Here is a 27,172-nt window from a genome sequence, read left to right as displayed (position 1 = left end):
TCTCCTCTTTCACTTTCATCAAGAGGCTCTTTAGTTCTTCACTTTCTGCCATACTGCTGCTGCTGCTGCTGCTGCTGCTAAGTCGCTTCAGTCGTGTCTGACTCCGTGCGACCCCATAGATGGCAGCCCACCAGGCTCCGCCATCCCTGGGATTCTCCAGGCAAGAACGCTGGAGTGGGTTGCCATTTCCTTCTCCACTGCATGAATGGGAAAAGTGAAAGTGAAGTCCCTCAGTCATGTCCGACTCCCAGCGACCCCATGGCCTGCAGCCCACCAGGCTCCTCTGTCCATGGGATTCTCCAGGCAAGAGCCATAAGGGTAGATTAAAAATTTTTTTTGGCCACACGCATGCATGTGGGCTCTTAGTTTCCCAGCCAAAGATCAAACCTGTGTCCCCTGCATTGGAAGTGCAGAGTCTTAACCACTGGGCCACCAGGGAAGTTCCACATCACATTTTTGAACGAGCAATGAACACAAGTAGAAGGTCTGGAGATGTACATAAGAAGGCAACCTTACTCAGCTTGGGAAGTGGTCAGAGAGGGGATATGGTTTAGGGTTGGGAACCTGTTAAGGCTTGCATTTTAGTTGCTTGAAGCCCAGAAGCGTGTTTTTCATGTGGCATTCTTTGATTAGTGATCTGGTCCACAGCCATTCTCTTCTGTGTGGTTGCTCAAAGGCCAGGAGGGCTGCTATTCTCTCATTTCCAGTGTGTGGCTTGCCTGTTATTATGGGTATCACCACCATTCAGGAGGAGATTGCAGGAGCCAAATGAAAAGCATCACCATGACTGCTGCTCGCATGGCATTCACTAGAACTCTATCACCAGCTACTCTGAGCTGCCAGGGATGCTGGGACATGGGGCAGAACTGCACAATGGGAAGGAAGAGAACACGGGTTTGGTGCCTATCCTGTGGTGTTGATGCAGAGGTTGTTCTGCATCCCTGCAGGATGCTTACCAGTTGAAGGACAAGGATGGGGGGGATGCATGCTCTGGCAGAATTGGTCTTGCTCATGAGTCTGAGCAGGGTGGAGCCAGGCTTGCAGAGGAGGGCAGAGAGCAGTGGGCTTTCACTCACTCCCGGGTCTCCATGGGGCCCTGTGGGGTGAGCAGTGCCACAACCAGGGCCTGGAGAGCAGCTGTAGGGCATTGCTTCTTGTCTGAAGAGCAAAGGTTTCAAAGCAGACATTTCCATGGGTAGATTTTTTTTGTATGACGCCTCCTGGCATGATGTGAGGAATTTAAGGAGATTCTCAAAGTGGCAGTTCTCCAGTGAGATCTGGCAGGCACTTGGAGCATGAGGGCAGCAAGGGGCCTCCAGGTGGTGGAGGGACTGGAAATGTTGACCTGCCTAGGGGAGATGGCTGGTGCACCTGCTCTGGGCACCACCGCAGTGACTGCAACTTTCATGAACCGTTTATATGAAGCAAGAATTTCATCCTAGGATGCATTCCAAGTCAAGTGAGATATGAACCTATTAGAATATGGAAGAAAGACTGTGAGATGCGTTTGAAGTAGTCTGCCACTGGCTAGAGCAAACTCTGAAGAAAGGCAAGACTTTAGAATGCCTTATGACTGTTCTGTGATATTTGTAATCTAATTCTCTGAGAGAAGAAAATGCTTTCACAGAATGATTTGATAATAGAATATGCTTTTATGTACTACTGACAAAATGACATTAGAACATCAGTGTATCAGAAAGATATAGAAAGATATAACTAGCTTTGAGTGGAAAATGCTCATTTCCTCTTTTTCTCTCTCCACCCTGCCTCAGGCTCTCCCTCTATCTGATTGACATGAGCTGGGTTTTACGTTTCCTTCCATGAGATTCCCTCTGCGGCACCATGCGGGTCCTGCTTGGTAGGCTTGCTTCTCATCAGCTCAAAAACCACAAGAAAGAGCAGTCAGTCATTTTTTCAGTTGATACGCCACAAAAATGCTGTCTCCTGTGGTAATTGGGTTTACACGCAGATGGCTGTGGCAGAGAGCCTCTGCTGGGGAAGAAAATGGATTTTTCCATTTAGGCTCGTCAAAAGCTTTGGAGACTCCTTCAAAGTTAGCATTTTGGCTCGCAACAAAACTATTGCAACTTGGTCTTAAAACTGTACAGATTGTCATTCATCCTTTTCCTTTGGGCAGACTTAGAACGGTTGTCAGTAACTCAGATAGTTCTGACTTGTGGGTACCACCACAAGGGATGAGTAAAATAGAGATCTGGGTTCTGCAAGGGAGAGCCCTCCCTCACCCCCCTTCTTCCTTCCCTCTTCTCTCCTCTTTCTTATTTCTATGGTTCCAGAAATTTGGCGTTTTTGTGAGCAGCTTGTTAGTAAAAGCACACTCATGGGGTATATTGTCCGCAGCATCGGTTACACAGCAGGTCAGCCTCACCCCTGAGCTGAGGAGTTCTGGGGAGCAGAGACGCTTCTCCCTGGACTATTCCATGGCTGGTGGTCTTTGGGAATTGCAGCTCTGACATCACCAGCTGCTGGGAATTATTCCATTCAACCACTGACTCCCCCAGCTGGACTCACTCCACATGAACTGTAGGGGATGTGTCCCTGGGAAGGAAATACAAGTTTTTCCATAAAATATAAGAGGAAGGAATACTTTCCAACTCATTTCAAAAGATCAACCTTAAGTTAATGCCGATACCAAAGCTTTATGAGAAATGAAAATCGTAGAACTAGAACTCTCATGAAAAGACACAGTAAAATCCTTCTTAAAAGTAGAATTCATCAAACTGCAGAAAGAATCATGACCAAATGAGTTTTATTCAGTGAATACAAGATTGTATAAACATTTGAAAATCAAACAATTTATCATATTAAAGGAATAAAGGAAAAAAGTTCTATGATTATCACAATGGATGCAAAAAATTATATATATATATAATTTCATATATATACATAAATATAATCTATCTAATACATGTATGTAGGGATAGATAGGGGCTTCCCTGCTGGCTCAGTGGTAAAGAATCTGCCTGTCAATGCCAGAGGCGCAGGTTTGATCCCTGGGTCAGGCAGATCCCCTGAAGATGGAAACGGCAATCCTCTCGGGTGTTCTTGCCTGGGAAATCTCATGGACCGAGGACCCTGGTGGGCTACAGTTCATGGAGTCACAAAGAGCTGGACATGACTTAGCAATTAAACAGTAACAGTGAGGGACAGATAGCCATAATTCAACACAGATCCATGATTTTAAGAAAGTGAATTCTTGGCAGATGAGGAATAGAAAGAAACTTCCTCACCTCGATATGCCTTTTATCAAGTTGATGTAGAAAACTTACAGCTAACATCAAATGTTGTTAATAGCTCAGTTGTGTCTGACTCTTTGAAACCCCATGGACTGTAGCCCATAGCCTGCCAGGCTCCCCTGTCCATGGCATTCTCCAGACAAAGATATTGGGGTGGGTAGCTATTCTCTTCTCCAGGGGATCTTCCTGACCCAGGGATAGAGCCTGGGTCTCCTGAATTGCAGGCAGATTCTTTATCATCTGAGCCACCAGGTAAGTCCACAGCTAGCATCAAGCTTACCAATAAAAGAATCAAATGTTTACCTTACGAATAAGAACAAGGCTAGATGCTCACTCTCACTGATATAATTAAACTGGAGACACAGGGCAATAAGGCAAGATAAAGAAACAAAAGTCATATATTAGAAAATAAGAAGTAAAATTGTGTATAATGAGTAGCAAATTTAACTTCATGGAAAACTCTAGCGAATCTACAAAATTCTATTACACCTAGCATGTGAGTTCAGCAAGGACACAGATATGAAGTTTATACACAAAAATTAACATACATAGTATAGTAAAGAACAATTGCAGTTGAAGCTAAAAAAAAAAATACCACTTAAAATAATCTAATTAGAAATTTATTTAACAAATTATGTACCAGGTAAAAAATATTCAGAACAATGAAAGAAGATCTTAATAAAGAGATATACCATGTTAATGCATTGGGAGAGTTAACATGGTTAAGGTTTTAATTCTTTACTCTCCAATTTCAAGATTCAAAGAAATTCCAATTAAAATATCATAATTTTTTCATTTTATAAATGATAAGTTGTTTCAAAAATTAGAGAGGAATGCAAATAATGCAGAATATCCCAAATTTTTGAAAAATAGGAATGAAGTTAAAGAGATCACTCTATGTGCTTTCAAGACTCATCATAAATTGATGGCAACCTGGACAGTGTTCGGTGGGAGATGTAAACTTGTCCATCAGAGAAATAGAATAGAAAGTACAGAAATAGACCCCTTTGAGTTTTGACAAAGCTGTCAATGTAATTAACTGGGGAAAAATTGTCTTCTCAACAAAAAGTGTTGGAAAAACTGGGCAACCATATGCAAGATAAATAAAAATCTATATCTAAACAAGCAGGGTGACAGTATAAGCAGGCTTGATATACTACTTTTCCAATTTTGAACCAGTCTGTTGTTCCATGTCCAGTACTAACTGTTGCTTCTTGACCTGCATTCAGGTTTCTTAGGAGGCAGGTCAGGTGGTCTGGTATTCCTGTCTCTTTAAGAATTTTCCAGTTTGTTGTGATCCACACAGTCAAAGGCTTTAGTATAGTCAACAAAGCAGAAGTAGACGTTTTTCTGGAATTCCCTTGCTTTTTCTAAGATCCAACGGATGTTGGGAATTTGATCTCTGGTTCCTCTGCCTTTTCTAAATCCAGCTTGTACATCTGAAAGTTCTCAGTTCATATACTGTTGAAGCCTAGCATGAAGGATTTTAGTTTTAGGAGTTCTTTATTTTGGATATTAATTCCTTATTTGATAGGTGATTTGCAAATATTTTCTCCCAGTCTGTGTTTTGCCTATGGGGTCTCTGTTGACAATGTCTTTTGATTGTATAAAATTGAAAACAATTTTTTTTCCATTGAGATCTAGTTTGTCTAGTTTTTTCTTTTACTGCTTATGCCTTTAGTGTTATATCCAAGAAATCACTGCCAAATCCAATGTCATGAAGTTATTAACCTATTTTAATCCAATAGTTTTATAGACTTGGGTCTTATTAGTACATTAAAGTCATGGATCTGTTTTGACTTAATTTTGTATATGGAATTAGGTAGGGATCCAATTTCATTTTTTTTACATGTGAATATTCAGTTTTACCAGTACCATTGGCTGAAAAGACTGTCTTTTCACCACTGAATGATCTTGGCAACCTTGTTGAAATCATTTGACTATGTATGTGGGAAATATTAAACCTTCCCTAGAATGACTAAAATTTGAAAGTATTAGCATATATCTCTTTTAAGATTATAAGATGACACCACATTATGGAAAACAATTTTGCTGTTTCTTTTAACCATTCACTTACCATACAATACAATCTTGAAACTCTATTTTTAGATAATTACCTAAGATAAATAAAAATCTATATCTGTATAAAATGTATTAATATGTACAAGTGTTCAAGGGACACAGCTTTGTTTATAATGACTCCAAACTGAAAACAACCCAAAGTGTTCAACAGTGAATGAATGGATAAACACGGTTTTGCATCACTCTTACTTGACCTCTTCTTGGGGTAGAAAGAAAGGCACCTGATCCTGAAAATAGAGGAATGCTTTCTGTCTTCCCTGGGGTTCCTGAATGGACCCCAGTGGAGCCCAGGTCCAGGGGACCAGGGGGACCAGCCAGCTTTGGTGGCTGTGGCGGGTCAGAACTCTTGTTTAATATCCCCCACTACAAACTTAAATGAAGAAGGAGAAAATATCCCTAAATACCAGGAATGTTGGGGGCTGGTGACTCAATGTAGATGTGAGAACTTTTATTTTCTTAGCTTCTCTGCCGTTGTGTTTTTTGAGCCAGACATGATCGCTTTTATCAGTAAGAATACTCAAATATAGAAAAGAAAAGCAAATGCTATAAAATAAGCGTACTCATACATGCATTACCCAGAATCTGCTCTGTGACACTGGATAAGTAGCTGAGTTTCTTCACAGCTAGCCTGAGAACAGCAGATGAAGAGTGCCATCCTCACCACTCCATATCAAGGGTACCAGCTGTCAACATGCCTCATCACTGCTGCTGTGATCTTTTTTTTAATAGGAGAATAAGGATTGAAGGTTTTTTTGTTTTTTGGGTTTTTTTTTTTTTTTACTATTTTTCTCTCTTTTTTTTTTTCAATTGTAGGACAATTGTTTTACAATGTTATGTTGGTTTCTGCCATACAACAATTTGAATCTGTCTTAATTACACATATATTCCCTCCCTTTTGAGCCCTTTCCCTGTCCCACCCCTCTAGGTTATCACAGAGCACTAGGTTGACAGCAGCTTCCCACTAGTTATCTATTTTACATTTGATAGTATATATATGTCAATGCTACTTTTTCAATTCATCCTACCCTCTCTTTCCCCTGCTATGTCTACAAGTCTGTTCTCTACATCTGTGTCTCCATTTCTTCCCTGAAAATAAGTTCATCACTACTATTTTTCTAGATTCCATATATATGCATTAGTATACAATATTTGTTTTTCTCTTTCTGACATTTCACTCTGTATAACAGGTTCTAGATTCATCCACCTTACTATCACTAACCCAGATTAGTTACTTTTCTATGGCTGTCGTTGTTCAGTCGTTGAGTCGTGTCCGACTCTTTGCGATCCCATGGACTACAGCACGCCAGGCTTCCCTGTCCTTCACTATCTCCTGGAGTTTTCTCAAGCTCATGTCCATTGAGTCAGTGATGCCATCCAATCATCTTTTTACTCCTGAGTAATATTCTATTTTATATATGTACCATGTCTTCTTTATCCATTCATCTGTAGGTGGACATCTAGGTTGCTTCCATGTCCTGGCTATTGTAAATAATGTTGTAATGAACACTGAGATACATGTGTCTTTTTGAATTGTGGTTTCCTCAGGGTATATGCTCAGTAGTGATGTGATCTTGATCACCTGGCTGAGGTCGGGTCCTGTCATTTTTCCTTCATAAAGTTATTTTTTGTTTCTAACTTTCTATGCTCTGTTCTTTGGTAGTACATCACTGTGCTCAGCCCACACTTAAGGGGGGCATTTATGCTTTCCCCCTTGAGGGCAGAGAATCTATGTAAATCAGTTTGAATGCTTCTGCATAGGAGATGTGTCTATTTTCCCTTATTTATTCAATCTTTTATTTTTATCAGTGTGAACTCATGTTGGCGTATTTCCTATTTAGAATGATGATCCAATATTACTTAACTATGTTCTCAAATTGTTTTAACTTTGGCTGTTGGGAGCTTTTCAGCAGGTTTTCTGTCCCTCTGACATAGCCCCATCATTGTGTTTGTTGTTGTGGTTGTCGTTATTGTGTTTAGCACTTCTTTACTTTCTGGTGCTGCAAGAAATTCCAGGCTTGTCTTGTGTATTTCCCGCCTTGGCCCTAGAGCCAGTCGTTTCTCTGAGGACCCATGGTTTCTTTTATTAGAGAATTGTGTTAGAAACCAAGATCTGGATGCTAAGTGTGTGAGTTTGTTGAAACTACTTGAATGAGGTTGCTTTGAGTTTCAACTCACAGAGCAAGAAAATAAGTAAGCACCGTAAACCATGTGTGCACATTTTTTTATAAACCCTTCTCTATGTATCCATCTGTATTTTTATTATATTAAGCTAAGGTAAGTTAGCTGATGTCTCCAACTGTAATCCGTTTCACATGGATCATTCTAACCTTCCCCTCTTGCTTGTCTGAAACTTCCACTCCAACAGCAAGAAACTTGACTCCCACCATCTGCCATCCCTTTATTTAACCATTCAAACCCAGTGTGCATTTATAGTCATTTCAGAGTTGTTCTTTCTACTTATTGTTAAGCTATTAGTAATTTTCTGCCTCGTATCAGTGTTTCTGTGCTTGTGCCTTGCATATGGCATTTGTGCCTGATTTTTCCCCAGTCCACAGGACTCTCTCAAAAGAAGGAGTTCTGCAACTCCTGAGGGATAAATGGATGCAGACTTTAGACTTCTGTTAGCAAGAAAAGCAAGTGACGATGGGTATGAACATGAATAGCAGGCAGCTGGAGTGAAGAAGGTGTTTCCAGACTAAAGAATGATATGAAATTAGCATGGTGGATTATGTCTGGGTCATGCATTATCTCCATGTGAAACACGAGATGACAAGTCTCTAACTCAACAGTTCTCACCCTCTGAAACCCTTAAATGACGTTGATTGCCGGCACAAAGAGTGATGACTTCTCCTGGGCTCATGGGACAGAGGAGTCTGCAAAGCAGAGAAATGAAGCAATCACTGGATAAGTCAGGGGTGGGGAGGGGAAAACTAGCATACAAATCATGCGTCCTTTAGGAGAAACTGATTTCTAAAGGCTTGAATATATGCTGTGGATGATACTTCTTCCCTCCTCTTTTTCTATTAATACGTCTTCTAAATGTATCTACTGAACTGAACTGAAATGTTTCTAAATGGCAATATAGCATCTTTGTAAAGTATAGAAAATATTTAAAGATATTTTGCACTGATATATCACTCACTGCCAGAGAATATGGCTTGATTTCCCCTTTTAACCCCAGTGAACAACAGACCAACAGACCAGTGTGCTTAAACATTCTTCTGTGCAACTTTAGAGAAGCTGCACTTTTGTGATCAGTTTTAAGGTCATATGACAAAAGCTAAAATTTAACTAAGGAAATATGTAAAAATGGAAAGGAAGAGCTCAGTAAACTCTTAGACATGAAGAGACTGTGATGCAGACCCTTAGCTTTCCTACTGACATATTCCTATGTCTATGCATAGAGTGGTAGAGATTATAGAACCATTTCTGCAGGGGTAGCATACTCAACAAATGATATATTACTATTATTGTGAAAAATATGTGGTCTGCTAAGGAGAAGGCCTGACTGTATAAGAAACGGAAGATAGAAGACTCTAGTTGTTGGTACCTATGCTACAGCAGCACTTTATGAATACATTGCCAAGCACATGAATCACATATATGTGTGAACTGATGAAGGATGAGGAAGAGTTGGGCTTCTCAGGTGGTGCTAGTGGTAAAGAACCCACCTGCCAATGCAGGAAACATAAGACATGTGGGTTTGATCCCTGAGTTGGGAAGATCCCCTGGAGGAGGGAATGGTAACCTGCTTGAGTATTCTTGCTTGGAGAATCCCGTGGACAGAGCAGCCTTGTAGGCTACAGCGCATAGGGTTGCTGAGTCAGACATGACTGAACCGACTTAGCACTCATGAAAGAGAAAGAGTTTTGTATAAATATGGGTGTTGGGCAGTGTAGCTGGAAGGTGCCCAACGATCTCCATAGAAACACCTCAATTGGACTCTGTCCAAGCTGGGCTCATGGGCAAAGTTACTTCAAAGTTACTGAAGCATGAGTAGAACTACTCCAGTTTTAAGTGTTCAGCTTGATGAGTTTTGACAAATATTAGAGATGAGACTACCACCGAAATCAAGGTATAGAATGTTTCAATCCTCTCAAAATTTTTCCTTGTGCCTTTTTCATGCAATGGGTCCCAGACAACCACTGATTAGATTCTGTCCCTGTATGTTGCCTTCGATGTTTTAAATTTCATAAAGATAGAATTATGGCACATGGAGTCTCTTATGTTTGACTTCTGTCAGAAAGCAATGCCCTGTGAGTATTTTCAAAGTTTCACATGATAAGGGCTTTTGAGGAAAATGTCCTGCCAGCCAGGGTTGAAGGATGCAACCATGCTGGGAAGGTAAGAGCTCATGAACCACTTCAGAGACATTCACAGAGTTTCTCGCCTGGAGCCACTAGCTTATGCTCCAGAAGGTAATGGACCTAAAGCCTTTCCCCTTGCCTCCCAGGAGAAGACCTGGCTACATCAGAAAGACGAGGTTTCTCTCTCTTTCTCTCCAAGGGGGAGGGTGGGCAGCAGTGTCTATAGACCAAAATCATACATTTGTAAAGATCTGTTGCTGGGAAAGATTGAAGGCAGGAGGAGAAGGGGACGACAAAAGACGAGATGGTTGGGTGGCATCACCGACCCAATGGACATTTTGAGTAAGCTCTGGGAGTTGGTGATGGACAGGGAAGCCTGGTGTGCTTCAGTTCATTGGGTCACAGAATTGGACATGACTGAGCAGCTGAACAACAACAACAATACATTTGTAACTTTGGAGCTCCTCTTCCAGGGCACACACCCCACTTTATGCACAGGTGTCACTGCTATCATGACATTAGCCTGTAGGGAATGGGGGCTTAGGGAACTCTCAAGGTATTCTGAGAGTAATTAAAAGTCTGTGTATAACTTAGAAAGCACATATATCCTAGACCATCCTAGACAGCATATTAAAAAGCAGAGACATTACTTTGCCAACAAAAGTCTGTCTAGTCAAAACTATGGTTTTTCCAGTAGTCATGTATGGATGTAGGAGTTGGACTATAAAGAAAGCTGAGTGCTGAAGAATTGATGCTTTTGAACTGTGGTGTTGGAGAAGACTCTTGGGAGTCCCTTGGACTGCAAGGAGATCAAACCAGTCAACCCTAAAGAAAATCAATCCTGAATATTATTTGGAAGGACTGATGTTGAAGCTGAAACTCCAATACTTTGGCCACCTGATGTGAAGAACTGACTCATTTGAAAAGACCCTGATGCTGAGAAAGATTGAAGGTGGGAGGAGAAGTGGACGACAGAGGATGAGATGGTTAGATGGCATCACTGACTTGATGGACATGAGTTTGAGTAAACTCCGGGAGTTGGTGATGTACAGGGAAGCCAGGTGTGTTGCAGTCCTTGGGGTCACAAAGAGTTGAACACGACTGAGTGACTGAACTGAACTGAACTTATATCTTGTCAGGCAAACCAACTAACCAGCAAATAGATATATAAAAACTTAACTTCTATCACTCTGCCTGATGTTTTAAAGACTCATGTTAGTGTGCCCTTCATAGTTTCTTATTTTCACTGACTAGCATTGAAGCTGAAGCTTCAATACTTTGACCATCTGATGCGAAGAACCTACTCATTGGAAAAGACCCTAATGCTGGGAAAGATTGAGGGCAAGAGAAAGAGGTAACAGAGGACAAGATGGTTAGATGGCATCACTGACTCAACCGACGTGAATCGGGGCAAACTCTGGGAGACAGTGAAGGACGAGGAAGCCTGGAGTGTGGCAGTCCATGGGGTTGCAAATAGTCAGATGTGACTTAGCGGCTGAACAAGTATTGAATTGTGTAGATATAGGGCAGGCGTTTTATCCACTTGCTGGTTTATAGATATTTAGGTTTTGTTTCCCATTTTTAATCTAAATGTTTAAACTCAGTAACAAGGCTTCAACATATATAAATGTTTGCGTTTATGTGTGTGTGTGTGTGTATTACAAAAGCAGTTTTGAACTTTCCCTGGAAAAGTTTCATGATGGAAAAGTCTACCTTTGGAATTTTCTTTCTATTTTGTCTTGACATTTTGGGGAAAACTTTCATTTTGATGCTTAGACAGATTTCTATTGTACATTTCATCTTTAGCTTGTATACATATGACCCTAAACCCCAGATAAACATATAAAAGGAAGACAGGTACTCATGTACATCTCACTATGATCTAGGGAAGGGAGACCTGGAAATGTTAGCAAGCAAAACCTTCTCATGATTCTTACAAGCAGGGAATGTCTTTTGTTTTCATCCTTCATGATTTTAAAGTAGTTTATTTTGAAGATTTGTGTGCAAGACTTTTTGAGAATTTTTAAAATTTCACTTGGGTAAACATCCAGGAGTGGAATTGCTAGGTCACATGGAAATTGTGTTTAACTTTAAGAAAAATTGTCGAACTTGTTCAAAGAGGCGGTACCATTTTTCATTCCCACCAGGTCTTCACCTGGGCTTGACATGGCAAGTGCTGTGAATTTCAGCCACTCTAGACAATGTATCAGGGCATTTGTGTTTTGAACTTTATCACTGAATATCTTGTGTTAGTGAAATTTTATTTGCAGTCCGCCTAGCATCAATCTGTCCAGGATTCTTCCTTTCTCTAATATGTTCTGTCCAAGTGAGTGCTAGACTTATCAGCACCCAGCAAGTAGGTGCCACATCAGTGAAGGTAAGCTACCAGCACTTTTTTTTCCTTTTGCCAATTCACACTTTGTCCGTCTCAATCACACTTTATTCTGACTTAGACTTAGTCATTAACAAGGGTTGTGTGTTTCTAGGGCATTTTAGATTTTAGATAGCTCTTCTTATGTAATGTTGGCATATCCCACAAATGTTTGGCCATTTTCAGCTGCTCATGGTGTTGAGTCTTGTTTTTTTCTCATAGAATCAAAGCTAATCTATTCCAGGTAGTGTCAATTGAGGTATGTCATTTGGTGCTTCTGAAATTGTGGTCCACATTGTAACATGGGTGCTATATGTCTGCTCTCCCAACCTGGAACCAAGTACAGGGCTCTCTTCAAAAAGCAGACCTTGCTGGTGTGTTCCTGACCTCAGCAGCTAACTTTCTGGAGTAAGGGCAGCTTATCTAATTTGGCACAAAAGCAGTTTGTGGTGGTCATGAAACCTAAAGTTCTCCACTGGGGTGACTTACTATTCCCACCATGTGCTGTGGGTGGGAGGGGCCACCTCCCCTCCAGAGCACTGCCTGCTGATGTGCATTACCTGGAGCAGAAGCAAGGCACCTGGAGCCTTCCAGGGCGGCACCCTCCTGGTATTGCCTACTTCACACCCAAGGCAGCTGAAACTACACAGAAAGCTGCTTTTCTACTCCCCACACTCACCTGTCATTGGAGCTGTAGTGCCCCGGGCGAGAGATTAGTGGGATTTTGCCAGTTAGGCAGGGCTGGCCTTAGTAATGCTTGTTAGGGAGCTTTCCAAATGGAGTGGAGAGAAAATACATGATGCCTCCCCACGTTCCTGGGTGATCTCACCCTTGAGTAAGAGAAAGTAAATGAGGTCCTTAGGGCAAATCAACCAGAATTCCAAAGAAGGAATTTCTGCAAAGCAGAGTAGCACTTTACCCATGGTGTGGAGTCATCAGCAGGGCTCATATGTGGAACTTTCTCTAACCACAAAATCATCGTGTACCGAATTTACTAAGGGGAACTTGTGGCCAGAGTGAGTGTCATCTCTGCGGCACAGACGTCACAGAGCTGGAGTCACTGGATGATTGCTTTTAAATTCTTCCTGCCATCATGCTACTTAAGAACTTTAATTTTTACAAACCAATGGTATTACATTCTACTTGACTCACTGTGTTTCTGAGCCACTGTCCACTACATATGTGCATGACACAAAATGTAAAAGATGGAGCAAATGTCAGCTTCTGCCATTGTCCCAGCTGTTCGTGAATTCAGGTTTGGCTGCTCATAGCTTAAGAATACAATACTGAAAGACAAGTGTTGGGTAGAGGGAAAGATAGCTTTATTGAGGAAGCAAGCAATCCTGGGGAGGAGGTGGACTCATGTACCAAAGAACTAACTTCCACTGTTGATCAGGGGACAAGAGCTTTAAAGGAGAGTTTCAGGGGTGTACAGGCAGAAGGAGGGGCTATGTGTAGAGCAGCAGAGTCAGCACTGACAGTCACCTTGAAATTGGTCATGCTGTGGTCTGATCAACATCATCTTGATTAAGTACAATTAATATTCAGTTTGAGGGTCGCTTGTGTTCCTATTTCCTTGAGGCCAGTTCTCAGAATTGTGACAGCTTATGTCATGGCTACAGTCTGGTCACTATGTAGTTAATTTCTTCCACCTGGTGGGGCTTTCAGTATTTATAAGACAGCTCAAAGAATATGGCTCTTAATATTATTTTTAGCTCTTGAGGAGGAACTAAACATCCTTGACTTTGTTTAATAATTAAACTGTTATTATTTGGTCTTATTTGACTGTTTTCCTTTATTTCTGCATTTTCTCATTTTTCTGATTAAATTTATTCTTTGACTAAAGATTTTCTACAGACAAGAGACAAGCAGAGGACATGGAGAGGGGTATGTCCTAGGAAAGTCTCGTAAGACCTTACTCTGTTACACAGTCATTGTGCCCCTTTTCTGGGGATGGTCTCCAATATTAGCTTCCTGTGTATCATTCGGATAATACAAAGGTAATAAACACACTGGATGTGACAATCATGGAAAGGCAGCATTCTCTTGAGTGGCTTTTTAGAATTCCTTTCTACAAACTGCTTATAATTGATTTTGTCATTTTCTTATGAAGAATATTTAGGTTGTTACCCTATACAGCTGGATTAAGAAAAAAAGTGACTGTCATATTACCAGTGTAGATATTTAACTTCTTATGTGTGGAGCATTATATGTGTTGGGCAAATTTTTAGAAATGAAATTCCTGGACAAAAACTATATATATATATATATATATATACACACACACACACACACACACACACACACACATATATATACATATATATATATATATAATTTTTACAAACCAATCACATTTCGTTGTTGTTTCAACTTACATTTCTCCCACTTTGATGGTGGCTGAGTGTATCTTTGTTGTCTTTCTCCTTTATGGACAATTTGATTCTTCAGTCAGCTCAGTTCAGTTCAGTCGCTCAGTCGTGTCCAACTCTATGTGACCCCATGGACTGCAGCACACCAGGCCTCCCTGTCCATCACCAACTCCCAGAGTTTACTCTAACTCATATCCACTGAGTCGGTGATGCCATCCACCCATCTCACCCTCTGCTGTCCCCTTCTCCTCCTGCCTTAAATCTTTCCCAGCATCAGGGTCTTTTCCAATGAGTCAGCTCTTTGCATCAGGTGGCCAAAGTATTGAAATTTCAGCTTCAACATCAGTTCTTCCAATGAACATTCAGGACTGATTTCCTTTAGGATGGACTGGTTGGATCTCCTTGCAGTCCAAGGGACTCTCAAGAGTCTCCTCCAACACCACAATTCAAAAGCATCAATTCTTCAGCGCTCAGCTTTCTTTATATTCCAGCTCTCATATCCGTACATGACTACTGGAAAGACAATAGACTTGACTAGACGGACCTTTGTTGGCAAAGTAATGTCTCTACTTTTAAACAGCTGTCTAGGTTGGTCATAACTTTCTTTCCAAGGAGTAAGCGTCTTTTAATTTCATGGCTGCAGTCACCATCTGCAGTGATTTTGGAGCCCCCCAAAATAAAGTCTGCCACTGTTTCCACTGTTTCCCCGTCTATTTGCCATGAAGTGATGGGGCCGGATGCCATGATATTTTTTTCTGAATGTTGAGCTTTAAGCAAACTTTTTCACTCTCCTCTTTCACTTTCATCAAGAGGCTCTTTAATTCTTCTTCACTTTCTGCCATAAGGGTGGTGTCATCTGTATATCTGAGGTTATTGATATTTCTCCCAGAAATCTTGATTCCAGCTTGTGCTTCATCCAGCCCACTGTTTCTCATGATGTATTCTGCATATAAGTTAAATAAGCAGGGTGACAATATACAGCCTTGATGTACTCCTTTTCCTATTTGGAACCAGTGTGTTGTTCAATGTCCAGTTCTAACTGTTGCTTCCTGACCTGTATACAGATTTCTCAAGAGGTAGGTCAGGTGGTCTGGTATTCCCATCTCTTTCAGAATTTTCCACAATTTATTGTGATCCATTGATTCTTATGTGTCCCAAATATTCATTTGTTCCTTTGAAGTCCAGTCAGTTTGTTAATATATTTGTAGGTATGCTTTGCCCTATGAAAACTACCCTTGAGATGGAGTGTTGTTTTAATGACTGGATTCGTCTCATGAAAAATTTTCTTGAATTATGTTTTCGATTTTTCCCATTCCATTTACAATGTTTGTTTCTACAGTTATACCATTACATATTCATGAAACTCCTTTGTTTATTTTCCCTAACTAACATTTTATCTTTAATTGTTTTAAATGTTTATTTCTGTTTAATTTAAGCTGTATTTGTCAGGACACAGAGAAATGTCTGTTTTTAAAGTTTATCAGTATTTATTATTGCTGCACTCATTTCTAAGTTACATTTTCTCTGTTTTATCATCATGTGTCTGTTAGGCTCTTGGGTTTATCTTTGAACCCTTTGATATTTTCAAAGCAATGAGTGTGTAAAGTATGACACATTCTGTTTGTTTACTCTGGTGGGCACTTGGAAACAATTACTAAATGAATAAACTTCTGAATTCACATCCACAAAACATAACTAACACATTTTATGTCATATTTTAAAATGGAATCTTTTTATCCTATTTTAATCGAAATGTGGTTTGCAAATAAAATTCTCATTTTCCCATCATTGTATTTTTTCAGTTTCCAAATGAAGAAGGGTAAGACACAAACTTTGGCTCTTTAAAAAGAATTAAACTTGTTTTTAGAGCACTGATTGTCTCCTTGATCCTCAAATCAAGACAGCTTGCCTTCTGAAATGGGGAGGTAGGTTCTGACTATTTCACTCATTTGGATAATTCACAAGAGCTTTTGCATATGCTTCATGTGGGGACACTTCACTGCCTTCTGTCACAACAGCAGACTAATCATCCCTGCCCTAAATGAAAGTGATACAAGTCCATCTAAAGCATGACAAAGTCTTATAGCTCTAGGGGTTTCAAACCTGCCTTGCCTGTCTTTCCAGGTGAACCTGGGAAGACGACATTCTTCCTTAGGCCCCAGACCCTTTATATGAGAGTGAAGTCTGGAGAGGAATTCCAAGAACTGTTTAATCCCTAACATACATGACTGTAGGGACAATTGGCTTTTGCTGGGTGTTCTCCATTGGGCACTGCTGTTCTGTTTCTGACCGGACTGACCACTTCAGATGGTATTACTGGGCCTCCTTGACCTCCAGCCTCTGGTTGATTGTGGCCAGTGGGCTCACTGGGAATCAAGTCCAAGGGATAGACATTTCTCCACTGTTGGCACAATCAGATGGGCATTGGAAAAATGTTTCATGGGTGTCATTTAGGGGAATCTTGATTCCATGTCTTGATCAAGTAAATGAAACATAAACACCTTTCAGTTTGAAAGTTCTATGAATCATGAATAAAATGGAATACAAATTTTAACATGTAATTTAAATTTCAGGGGTCATTTTCTGATAATTACCATTCCTTCCTTACACACACACACACACACACACACACACATGCATGCACACAGAGTACTTTTAGATTTAGTAGCAAAATAATGAAGATTGTTCCAAAATATTAAATTGAGACTATATTTTGGATTTATTTTCCCAGAATCATAGTGCTTCTCCCATAGTGAAGAGGAAAAAAAACTCTTAATTTAAATTTGTCATTTGAAAATGTATCTTCTCAGAAATGTACATTCTAAGTATTGTATTAAAACCATAAAAGTCATCTATTTATAAATATTTCTTTGATCTGTCTAAAAATTTGCTTATTTTTTTCCTTTTTGGTTCAGAATACAGTGATGTAGCAAGTATCAATTAGCATGGTATATCAGCAATGCTTACATTCAAAGTTTAAAAAACTGCTTTTCTATGTGGAACTAGACACCAGTTATAGGAGCCTTTCGGGGCCATAGAAATTGCACTCAAGGGACCCATAAGGTTAGTATTACATTGGAATAGATGATAGCCTATAATTTGCAGCTGTGGGGACAAGATTTGTCAGACTACTTAATTGTATAACTTCATTACAAACCCCCTTGCAGGAAGTCTGAGAGCCAAAATGGGATTCCTGGAATTTATGGACAGAAGCACGTGCAGTTATAAGAAAACTCAAAACAGGTGGAGCAAAATCGGAACCTCACGGCTGAATGAACTTGCTCACCCTAAACAGCTGTTGTAGATGGTCATGGTTTTGACAAATAGCAGACTTGTGGCTTTATTCTTATATCTTTGTTAGAAAGATAAACCACTGACTGTGTCTTGATGAGAGTTGCTGCTATATTCATCAACTTTTAAAATATGATTACATATACAAGACTACAACTCATGGGTAAAAGAAATTTTTTAGGAGCAAATAATATTTGTCAGGGAAAATCTGAAGAATTCACTCATTTAAATGTTGGGCTGACATTGGTTATTTTGATTAGATCAAGTGGAACCAAGTCATGGTTTTGAAGTCTTTCATAAAATGTCTATTTTTTCTGTTCATTCATAAATTGCACAGGGACAATTGGCTCAATCATGTGTCTTTTACTAGGCTAGGTTACAGATGCTTCTGTCTTAGGTCCATATTTTACCATGCTATAAATAAAAAAAGACTACAAAAATATAATTTAAAATATTGTGTAAAATGTATTACTTGTTTTCTAGACAAAAATTCCATTAACGGTTTCTTAAGTTTTATTAATTATTGATGTCAATTTAGCAATTTTTGCTAAGTTCCCACCAGAGTAAACAAACATAGAATGCTTTGCAGTTTTCAAAACTCTTACTTTATTGAGCTTATTTGTTCTTTGCCTAACCCTGAGAGGTCAGCAGGCAAGTGCTAGGATCACCTCACATTACAGAGAAGACATAGAGGATGCAGAGCTTGTCCAGTGACGTATTAGTCATAAAGAGAGAAGCTGGGATACAGACTCATATCTTTTGGGTGTAAAAGAGCTATTTTCCCCTGTACCCTCCACCTCTCAGGACTGTGCTAGAGCTATGCAGAGTGTCAATATGGATGATGAGCGGTCTCTTAAGTAGACTTGGAGGGGCTTACCAATCAGTGGAATAAAGAAGCAGATGGTTAGGAAACAATCGAATGAATATTCATATTAAGAATAAATCAATGATTCAATGGAGCTTTTTTAAATTTCTGCCTTGAAGCCTGTGAGTAGAAGCACGATTGATCTTGCTAGCCTATTGTTGAGTCTGTTTAGTCTATTGTTGAGTAGAGGGTGGGACAAGATTTTGCCTTTTGGATCCAGTAACCACTTTCTGTGTCTTTTTCCTCATGTAACGAAGCTATATAGAATCTCAGATTTCTCATTTACTGAATAGGAAAATAATTCCTACCTGACACAGTTACCATGAGTATTAAAGAAGGAATAATTACTTAACTTTTTTTCTGTTTCTGATATATTTCTCATGGATTCATAAGGACTAGATAGCTTTCTGCAAAAGTATCTTTGCTTACAAAAGACTTTTATGTTTTCCCAAATAGGTAATATAAAAAATCCCTCAAACTCAGGCCAGGAGGGTGGAAGCATCTGGAGGCCTGACAATGATGAATTTGAGTTAATAAATATGCAGATTCAATTTGTAGTGCTGCCTCCATTGAAGACAAATTCACGCTAGTATAATTCTCATGGTTAGGGTGAAAATATTACCTGAATTCAAGTTCTAGCTTCTTCATCTTGTACAAATAGATTTAAACTCTCTAGAACTCAGTGAAATGATGAATAAAATGTGATTATATCCTTTATTCCCAGAGTACTGTTATTAATATGCATGTGTGCTAAGTTGCAGTCAGTCATGTCCGACTCTTTGCGACCCTCTGGACAGTAGCCTGCCAAGATCATCTGTCCATAAGAATTCTCCAAGCAAGAATACTGGAGTGAGTTGCTACGCCCTCCCCCCAGGGGATCTTCCCCAGGGACCGAATCTGTGTCGCTTATGTCTCCTGCATTTGCAGGTGGATTCTGTACTGCTATTGCCACCTGGGAAGCCCCACTGTTATTAATATCAAATAGCAAACTATATGGGAGAACTCAATATGAAGGTGTATTATATGATTATCCCTTAGTAATAGCAAGTGCTGTGAGTATAGTAGATACTTAATAAATAGTTGATGGTTATGTCCCTTATCTCCTCCAATGGGTGTTCAAAAGCAGTTTCTCAGATTTTAATCAAACACAGGGATGGGAGGACTGGCATCAAGTTTTGCTGGATCATCATGAGGGAGAATTTCCTTGTCTGAAGAGCCAGTGCTGTGACCTCATACACAGCTGTCCTGACTGTCATAGAACTCGGTGGCCCATTGGGATCATGAATGGGATAGGTTGAGATTTGTCTCGCTTCTCACATTTCTGGCTTCAGTCATAGCTCCACTGTCTGGGGCTCCAGTAGAATGGCCAGTCTCCTTGGATTGTGGTATGAGGACAGGGCTTCCACAGCAGTGGATCAGTAGGTGCTGAACGTAAATGTGTTTAACCTGAGGTTTGCATTTGGCAAGGGACTTTGGAGCCATTTGCACTGCAAGGGGGCAAGTTTAAGCCTGGAACTTCATTGGCTGTTTCTGCCTTCTTTAATACTCTAATACATTCTTAGATAAACTTGCTGGTGGAGTCCCCATGCTTTAAGTCAGGTCTCAGGGCCTTGAATCAACTGGCTGGGTGTATCAGCCAGTGTTCTCCAGAGAAAAAGAACTGCTGCTGCTGCTACTGCTAACTCGCTTCAGTCGTGTCCGACTCTGTGCGACCCCATAGACGGCAGCCCACCAGGCTCTCTTGTCCCTGGGATTCTCCAGGCAAGAACATTGGAGTGGGTTGCCATTTCCTTCTCCAATGCAAGAAAGTGAAAAGTGAAAGTGAAGTCACTCAGTCGTGTCCGACTCTTCGTGACCCCATGGACTGCAGCCTACCAGGCTCCTCTGTCCATGGGATTTTTCCAGGCAAGTGTACTGGAGTGGGTTGCCATTGCCTTCTCCAGAAAAAGAACTGATTAATCTTTATCTGTCTATACTGGTTTATACAACTATCGAGACTGGCAAGTCCAAAATCTACAGGGTGGGCTGGCAGGCTGGACTAGAAATTTGCAATTCTTGTAGTTCAAGTCCAAAGGCCATCTGCTGGCAGAATTCCCTCTTGCTTAGGGAAGGACAGTCTTTCTTTTATTCAGGCCTTTAACTAATTAGCTGAAGCCCACCCACACTCTGCAGAAGTATCCTCAGTGATCTGTTCCTAGGTCAAGGCTGAATGCAGAGGAAATCAGTGAGCCAGAGTCAATAGCCAAGACATGGAAGCCCCCAAGTATCCCATGGTGTTTGCTCTATGAGTTTAGGATCTGAGCGATTACAGTGTTGAATGCAAAAGTGAATGTAAATGTTGAATATTAATTTAGTCATTGTTGCTTAGTTGCTAAATTGTGTACAACTCTTTTGTGACCCCATGGATTGTACCTGCCAGATTTATCTGTCCATGAGATTTTCCAGGCAAGAATACTGTGGAGGGTGCCATCTCCTTCTCCATGGGATCTTCCCATCCCAGGGACCAAATCTGCATCTCTTGCATTGGCAGGTGGATTCCTTACCACTGAGCCACCATTAATTTACCCAGAATGATTAAAATACAACCTTGAAGGACTGAGGAGGAGGGCACTTTGGTCCTGTCCACAAAAAATAAAGATAAGAATGGAAAATTTTATTCAAGCCAATTTGAAGATTATATTAATAACCCAGAAACAGCCTCTCGGAAAACTCTGTTGGTTAGAGGTCAAAGCACAGTTACGTTAGTTTTAGAGACAGAGGGCTGTACACTACATGATGTAGTACTGACAGTTTAACATAATCTAACCAGTTGTGAGTCATGGATCATTGTGACACCTTACAAGATAAAGAAGGAAGGTTATCTTTTAAGGAGTCGTCTTGATGGTGCTGGGAGAATGTTGCTCTTTCTTTATGGTTGAGCGTGTATTTCTGCCAATGGGGAGGTTTCACTGATACATAACAAAGACACACAAAGCACAGTGAGGGGAAGGAGGAGGCCAAAGGGTAGAGATTTTTCATGCCTTGCCATAAAATACAGATTTTTATTTCACAGCCCAGAGTTTGCATTAATAAGGTAACGTTCATGGGCCTTTCAATCTGTGAACTGGGAATAAGGTTTAGAGTCAATGGGCCAACTCTAGGTCTTTCCCTTCTTTAGGATCTGGTGTCTGTGAAAGATGGCCATCTGTGGTGCAGCGTAGTTTCTCTGCTTCTTCAAATTTGCTTCCTTCATTATCTGAAAATGGGCTAATTTGATTAAATTTAATTAATCTGTGAAGTACTGAAATAGCCACCTACATTTTTTTTTCCCTCCAAAATCATGAGTAATAAGATGAAGGTCCTGCCCTGGCTTGCCCTTGGCAAAGTGGCCATGAGCAGCACTCTGGGTGTGGATGACTCATTTCTCAGTCTCAGGAGCCTCCCCACCCCCCACCCCCCCCCTTGTGCCTCACAGGCAGATTGAGGCCCTGGGGGAGGGGATCGTTGCCTCACCTGGTCTGAGGGCTCAGACCCCAGAGTTACAAGAGCTCCCCGTGTGAAAGGATAACAGGGAGTGAAGGTCCCAAGAATCAGAATATTGGTCCTGGGAGGTGGTTTAAGTCAAGATGAAGGGGACATATAACACCAAACTGAGGTTTTATCACACAATGGAAGCAATTTTATATTTTACTTCAGCTAGTTCTTTATACACTTGACTGTTTTATCAACACAAAATTAAGCCCAGCCTCACAAGGTAGCTCTGGCAGATCATAGGGCTGAAGGAGTCCTGGACCCAGATGTGTGAGACCGCACTCAGCTCTGATCTGTCCCCTTGAGATGCTGGGCACCATTGCCTGGATCTCAAGGCCCGTTTTCTCATTGTCATGTGGAGACACCAAACTCCATGGCCTTGGAGAGAGCTAAGGGAGGTGACAACCATCTCTTGGCCCAGGCATGGGGGTTAAGGATCTCACATGCCACCAAATCTGTAGGAAATTCCTTAAGAAGACTCCCTGGAATGTTCAAGTCCTTGTCAGGGCTTGAAATCAAAGATATAAAAAATTAGGCTGGAAGAAACTTAGTAAGTCTTGAAACAAACTCTCATATTCAATACTTGGATCCTCCCATTTAACCCCACCAAATTCTCCTCCTGATTTTGTTTTAAAGTCTTTATATTACTGAGATCACCCACCCTTCCTTTCTTCTTTCCTTTCTTCCTCCCGTCTGTTCCTTTTATATTTATTAAACACCTACTATAGGCCAGACAGCATTGACCCCATGGGTCATAAAATGAGATGGAAGGAAATACATAGGTACATTTAAAAACAAAAATAGTAAATGCCTCCCCATCTTCCAGAGTAGGGGCTGGATCAGTCACAGTGGGGAAAGAGGGAAGCTGAGGCAGAAAGTGGACGAGGACTTGACCTCCAAAGGCCTGTGAGTGATGCTAGGCTGTTCGTCTTCGGAGTTGGTCCTTATACCTGGTTGAAAGAGGCCTAGCCTAGAAATAACTCTGAGAACAGGTGCCCAGTGCAGAAATTCTATGCACAAAGACTTTTTCCTCTACTTTTTTCAGCTGAGGTCAAAGGACAGTGCCCTTGCCCACAGTGTGATCTGATTTTCTGTGGGATTGGGGGTGACAGGAGGTAGGCAGGCTCTCCTACCCTCACTTTCCAGCTTAGTGACATAGTGTCTTTGCTCCAGAGGCTGAGTCCCAATCTGATCCAGTGGTTTCCCTGGCACCACAGACCCACTGAGGCAAGTTCTTCATCCTCCCTGCATCCTGGGTATGTGTGGGCTAAGTTGCTTCAGTTGTGTCTGACTCTTTGTGACCCTATGCATTGCAACCCTCCAGACTCCTCTGTCCACGGGATTCTCCAGGCAAGAATACTACAGTGGGTTGCCATGTCCTCCTCCAGGGGATCTTCCCAGCCCAGGGATTGAACCTGCGTCTCTTGTATCTCCTGCACTGGCAGGCAGGTTCTTTACCGTGTGACACCTGGGAAGCCTAGGCATCTCCTTTCTTCATGTTTTTGTTGCAAATCTGCTCAGTTTTCTGTTTCAAGTGAAGTGTTATGCTTCCTTGTGTCAGAGCATCCATGCCTTTTTGTCCCATGTCCTTCCTCTCCATGCCCTGTGTGTTGCCTCTTATTCTGGGTTTTCACATACAAAAAGGGTTTTCTTCCTTTCACCTATGTCTGCTGGCCTGATGCTCATATTCTGAGCCCTTTCTCTCATTTTTGACCAATCTTCAAACATGTAGTCTTTCAGCGGTCTCTTTTTTGTCAAGGTCTAATTGGCCCTGAGCCCCCACTGGTTTGTTCACTGTTGTTTCCCAGAACTTAGGTGATGACAGCTGGTTTCTTGCCAAGTTCAATAAGTATTTGTTGAAGGAATGGAGAGACCAGGTGGCAGCCTCATGGTGGTGATGTCCATCATCACATCCTTGTCCCCTTCTGGGATGAAGGACTAGAGATTTTGTTGCCAGAGCTGCTCCAGAACTTTGCTCAAAATCTACCAATTCCCACCTTTAGCAGGAGTTAATATAAATCTTTAAGTTAGAGGTTTCAGAGATAAGGAAGCTGTAAACAAAAAACTCAGTGAATTTGACCTTCTAACAGACCTCAGGTCTCATTAAATGCTGTTTTTATTACATGAACATATTAAGTGACATACCCACCAGTGGCCATGATGGGCTATTAAGGACCAAAAAAAGGATACAAAGGAGGTGGCATCTCACTCCCTCAAGAGAGTCCCTGCTGGTAAACTAGCACATAAGCCTCTCTATCATTAGCCTTGCTCTCCCCACCTTTGTCTTGACTTGTAAAAATTAAATCCCTCTCTTCTGGTGGGCAAGAAGTTGATCTGTGAGCTGTCGACTAAAAAAAGAGGCACAAGTGATGGTTGTGAGTTAAGTTTTACTGGGGGCAAAATGAGGACTGCAGCCTGGGTGACAGTACCTCAGATAGCTCTGAGAAACTGCTCCAAAGAGGTAGGGGGGAAGTCAATATATGTGATTTTGGTAAAGGTAGAATATATGCAGTCAAGAACCTACTTTGCTTGTAGAAAGTTTCTGCTAGTCAAAAGAACGTCGTCACCATGAAGGATTTTAGTGCTTTTCTAGATACAAGGAGATACAAGATTTGGGATCACGAAACTGGTTCCTGAAAATATCTGTCTAAATATCTGTTCCACCAGTTTCTCTGGAGCACAGAGTGCCTTACTCTCCACCCTGAACTTCCTTCAAGGCATGTCGAAGGTCAATAGCTGCAGCAGCACAGGCAGGGTTCAATCTCCACAGAGGCAGATGGCAAATGCTCTTGGCAAGTGGCAATTTGTAGTTGACAGAACTTAGTTCTCACTTCTTCATTCTCTGGTTATTGAATAAAGCTTGTGCTGTGTTGATCTCAACCCAAATAGCTTTTCCATTTCTTTACTGAACCCTCCCCCACTGAGACAGAGAGCTTCAGTGGCTGGGCTAGGGCCATGCAGAAGTCATACAACTTAATTCAGCAATGATTTCTGTTGAACACAATATGATCTCTGTTTTCATAGGCTTAAAATCTGGGGAGGGAGAGAAAGAAGAATATACTGTGGTGAGGAGCAAGCACAGATTAGGCTGGAGGGGGGAATCTTCACAGACCAGGGGTGGGGGTGGTGGGAGGGGTGAGAACTGAGCTGAGGCTTCCTGGAGCTTGGGCCTTGGCACCCAGCCTTCCTGTCTCAGGGCAGCCCCTGCCCTCTCCCTCAAAAGTCAGGAGTAAAATGAGTGACTACATCTCCTTACACCCTATTCATTTCATAGAATCCCCTTGTACCATTTCTTGCATAAATGTGCTCATGTGGGACTGGCTTGCTTCCCTGGTGGCTCAGATGGTAAAGCGTCTGTCTGCAATGCAGGAGACCTGGGTTCGATCCCTGGGTTGGGAAGATCCCCTGGAGAAGGAAATGGCAACCCACTCCAGTACTCTTGCCTGGAAAATTCCATGGACGGAGGAGCCTGGTAGGCTACAGTCCATGGGGTTGCAAAGAGTCAGACATAACTGAGTGACTTCACTTTCTTTCACTATCTACCTCAGAGTGGTCAACACAAAGCTTTGAGCTTCCCTGGTGGCTCAGATGGTAAAGAATCCGCCGGCAATGCAGGAGACTGGGGTTCAATCCTGGGGTTGGGAAGTTCCCCTGGAGAAGGGAATGACTACCCACTCTGGTATTCTTGGCCTGGAGAATTCCACGGACAGGGGAGCCTGGCAGGCTATAGTCCATAGGGTTGCAAAGAGTCAGACACCACTGAGTGACTAACACTACTGAAATCAGCGCTGTTAACACTTCATCATTACTCTAGTAGGTGGTTTTGGGTGTGTATATTCTGAAGACCATAAGCTATTTTGTCTCCACTCTTTGCTGAGTGCCTGCCTGAGGTCCCATTGCCCTGACATTGTAGCCTTTCATTAGAGATCCTAAAAGTGTGGTCTCCAGGACAGAGGCATTAGGTTCTTTATAGAACTTCTCTCAGGAGCTTTATAGAACTGCAAATTCTTGGGCCCCTCCCCAGGGCTATGGAATTAGAAACTCTGGAGGCGCCCCCAGCAATCTGGGTTTTGGCCAGCCCTCCTGTGACTCAATGCAGGCTAATCCTGAGAACTCAAAATCCTCACAGCTGAGTGTAGGGAGGATTGGAATCTGGGAAGTACAGGCAGGGGGCATCTGAAGTCAGGAGGACCTTTCAGAGGCTGTTAATTGTTCAGACCAGAGAACACCAGGGTCTAGACTGGGATATGAAAGGTGTGGATGGTTCCCTATGTATTTCAAAGGGGAATGGCTCACCTCTGGTCAGTGGAATTGAGGCGAGCAGGGTCAATGGTGTCCACCTTGCTTGTCGTCTATGACCCGGAGTGATTTTGCTTCTTTAGGCTCCCCCGGCTGCTGGCTGCTGGCTGCTGGCTCCAGGCTCCAGACCCAGGAAACATTGTCCTGCCCAGCCTGCCATTGTGTCAAGGTTCTGCCCCCACCAGCACTGTTCTGCCAATCTATTGAGAATCAGATTCTTGCCTGTTCTGTCCCCTGGCTAGAGTCTATCTGAATGCCTACAGAGGGACCAGCTTGATTTGACTGGTTCTCAGGATGTTCATCACAATTACCAAGCTTTATCCTGATCTGTGCCTCCTGCTTGGGCCTCTTTCTGATCTCTTCTACCCAGAACCACTGTGGACTTCTCAGAACTCTTAGAACACTGAGGTTGGAAGGGAAAGATGGTATTTTCTTGGGCAATAATAATAACCCGCCTTGTTTTCCATTGTCTCCATTTCCAGTATTATTCAAAAGCATGTCAGGCTAACCACATTTTATCCTTGGAATTAATTCATAATTTATTGAGACCTTAGGCATTCTTAGCTATGTATGTGACTGTCTGACATCTAGGCTCTACTCCTGGCATCTCCCTTATGGAGGTATGAAAAGAGTGCAGCATGGGCTTCAGTGTGCCAATGGTTAAGGGTTTAACTAGAGTGTAGCTGTTTTCAGTCTTGACCAACCTGGAAGGGCAATAAAATCAGGCTTTCTCATGGGATTTCTGGCTCTGCTATTCCAAGTTACAGCCAAACATGCTTTTCTGGGGGAGGTTTGACATTTCCTTTTCCCATATCCTGGCC

General features: G+C 41.7%; 1 long non-coding RNA gene across 1 annotated transcript; it reads right to left on the bottom strand.

Moving 5' to 3' along the window:
• Positions 1-21,561: 21,561 nt before the first annotated feature.
• On the bottom strand, positions 21,562-26,602 carry LOC145523835 (uncharacterized). The gene is made up of 3 exons (XR_014066916.1): positions 26,349-26,602; positions 22,714-25,085; positions 21,562-21,788 (listed from the first exon to the last, which is right to left on the bottom strand). It is a non-coding gene; the product is annotated as an uncharacterized LOC145523835 (long non-coding RNA).
• Between the last annotated feature and the right edge of the window lie 570 nt (positions 26,603-27,172).

The sequence above is a fragment of the Giraffa tippelskirchi genome, chromosome 10 (genome assembly GCF_054371585.1).
Source record: "Giraffa tippelskirchi isolate mGirTip1 chromosome 10, T2T-mGirTip1v1.2.pri, whole genome shotgun sequence".
Classification (NCBI taxonomy): domain Eukaryota; kingdom Metazoa; phylum Chordata; class Mammalia; order Artiodactyla; family Giraffidae; genus Giraffa; species Giraffa tippelskirchi.
The sequence above is the reverse complement of the archived record's forward strand: the minus strand, read 5'-3'. Positions and strand labels throughout refer to the sequence as shown.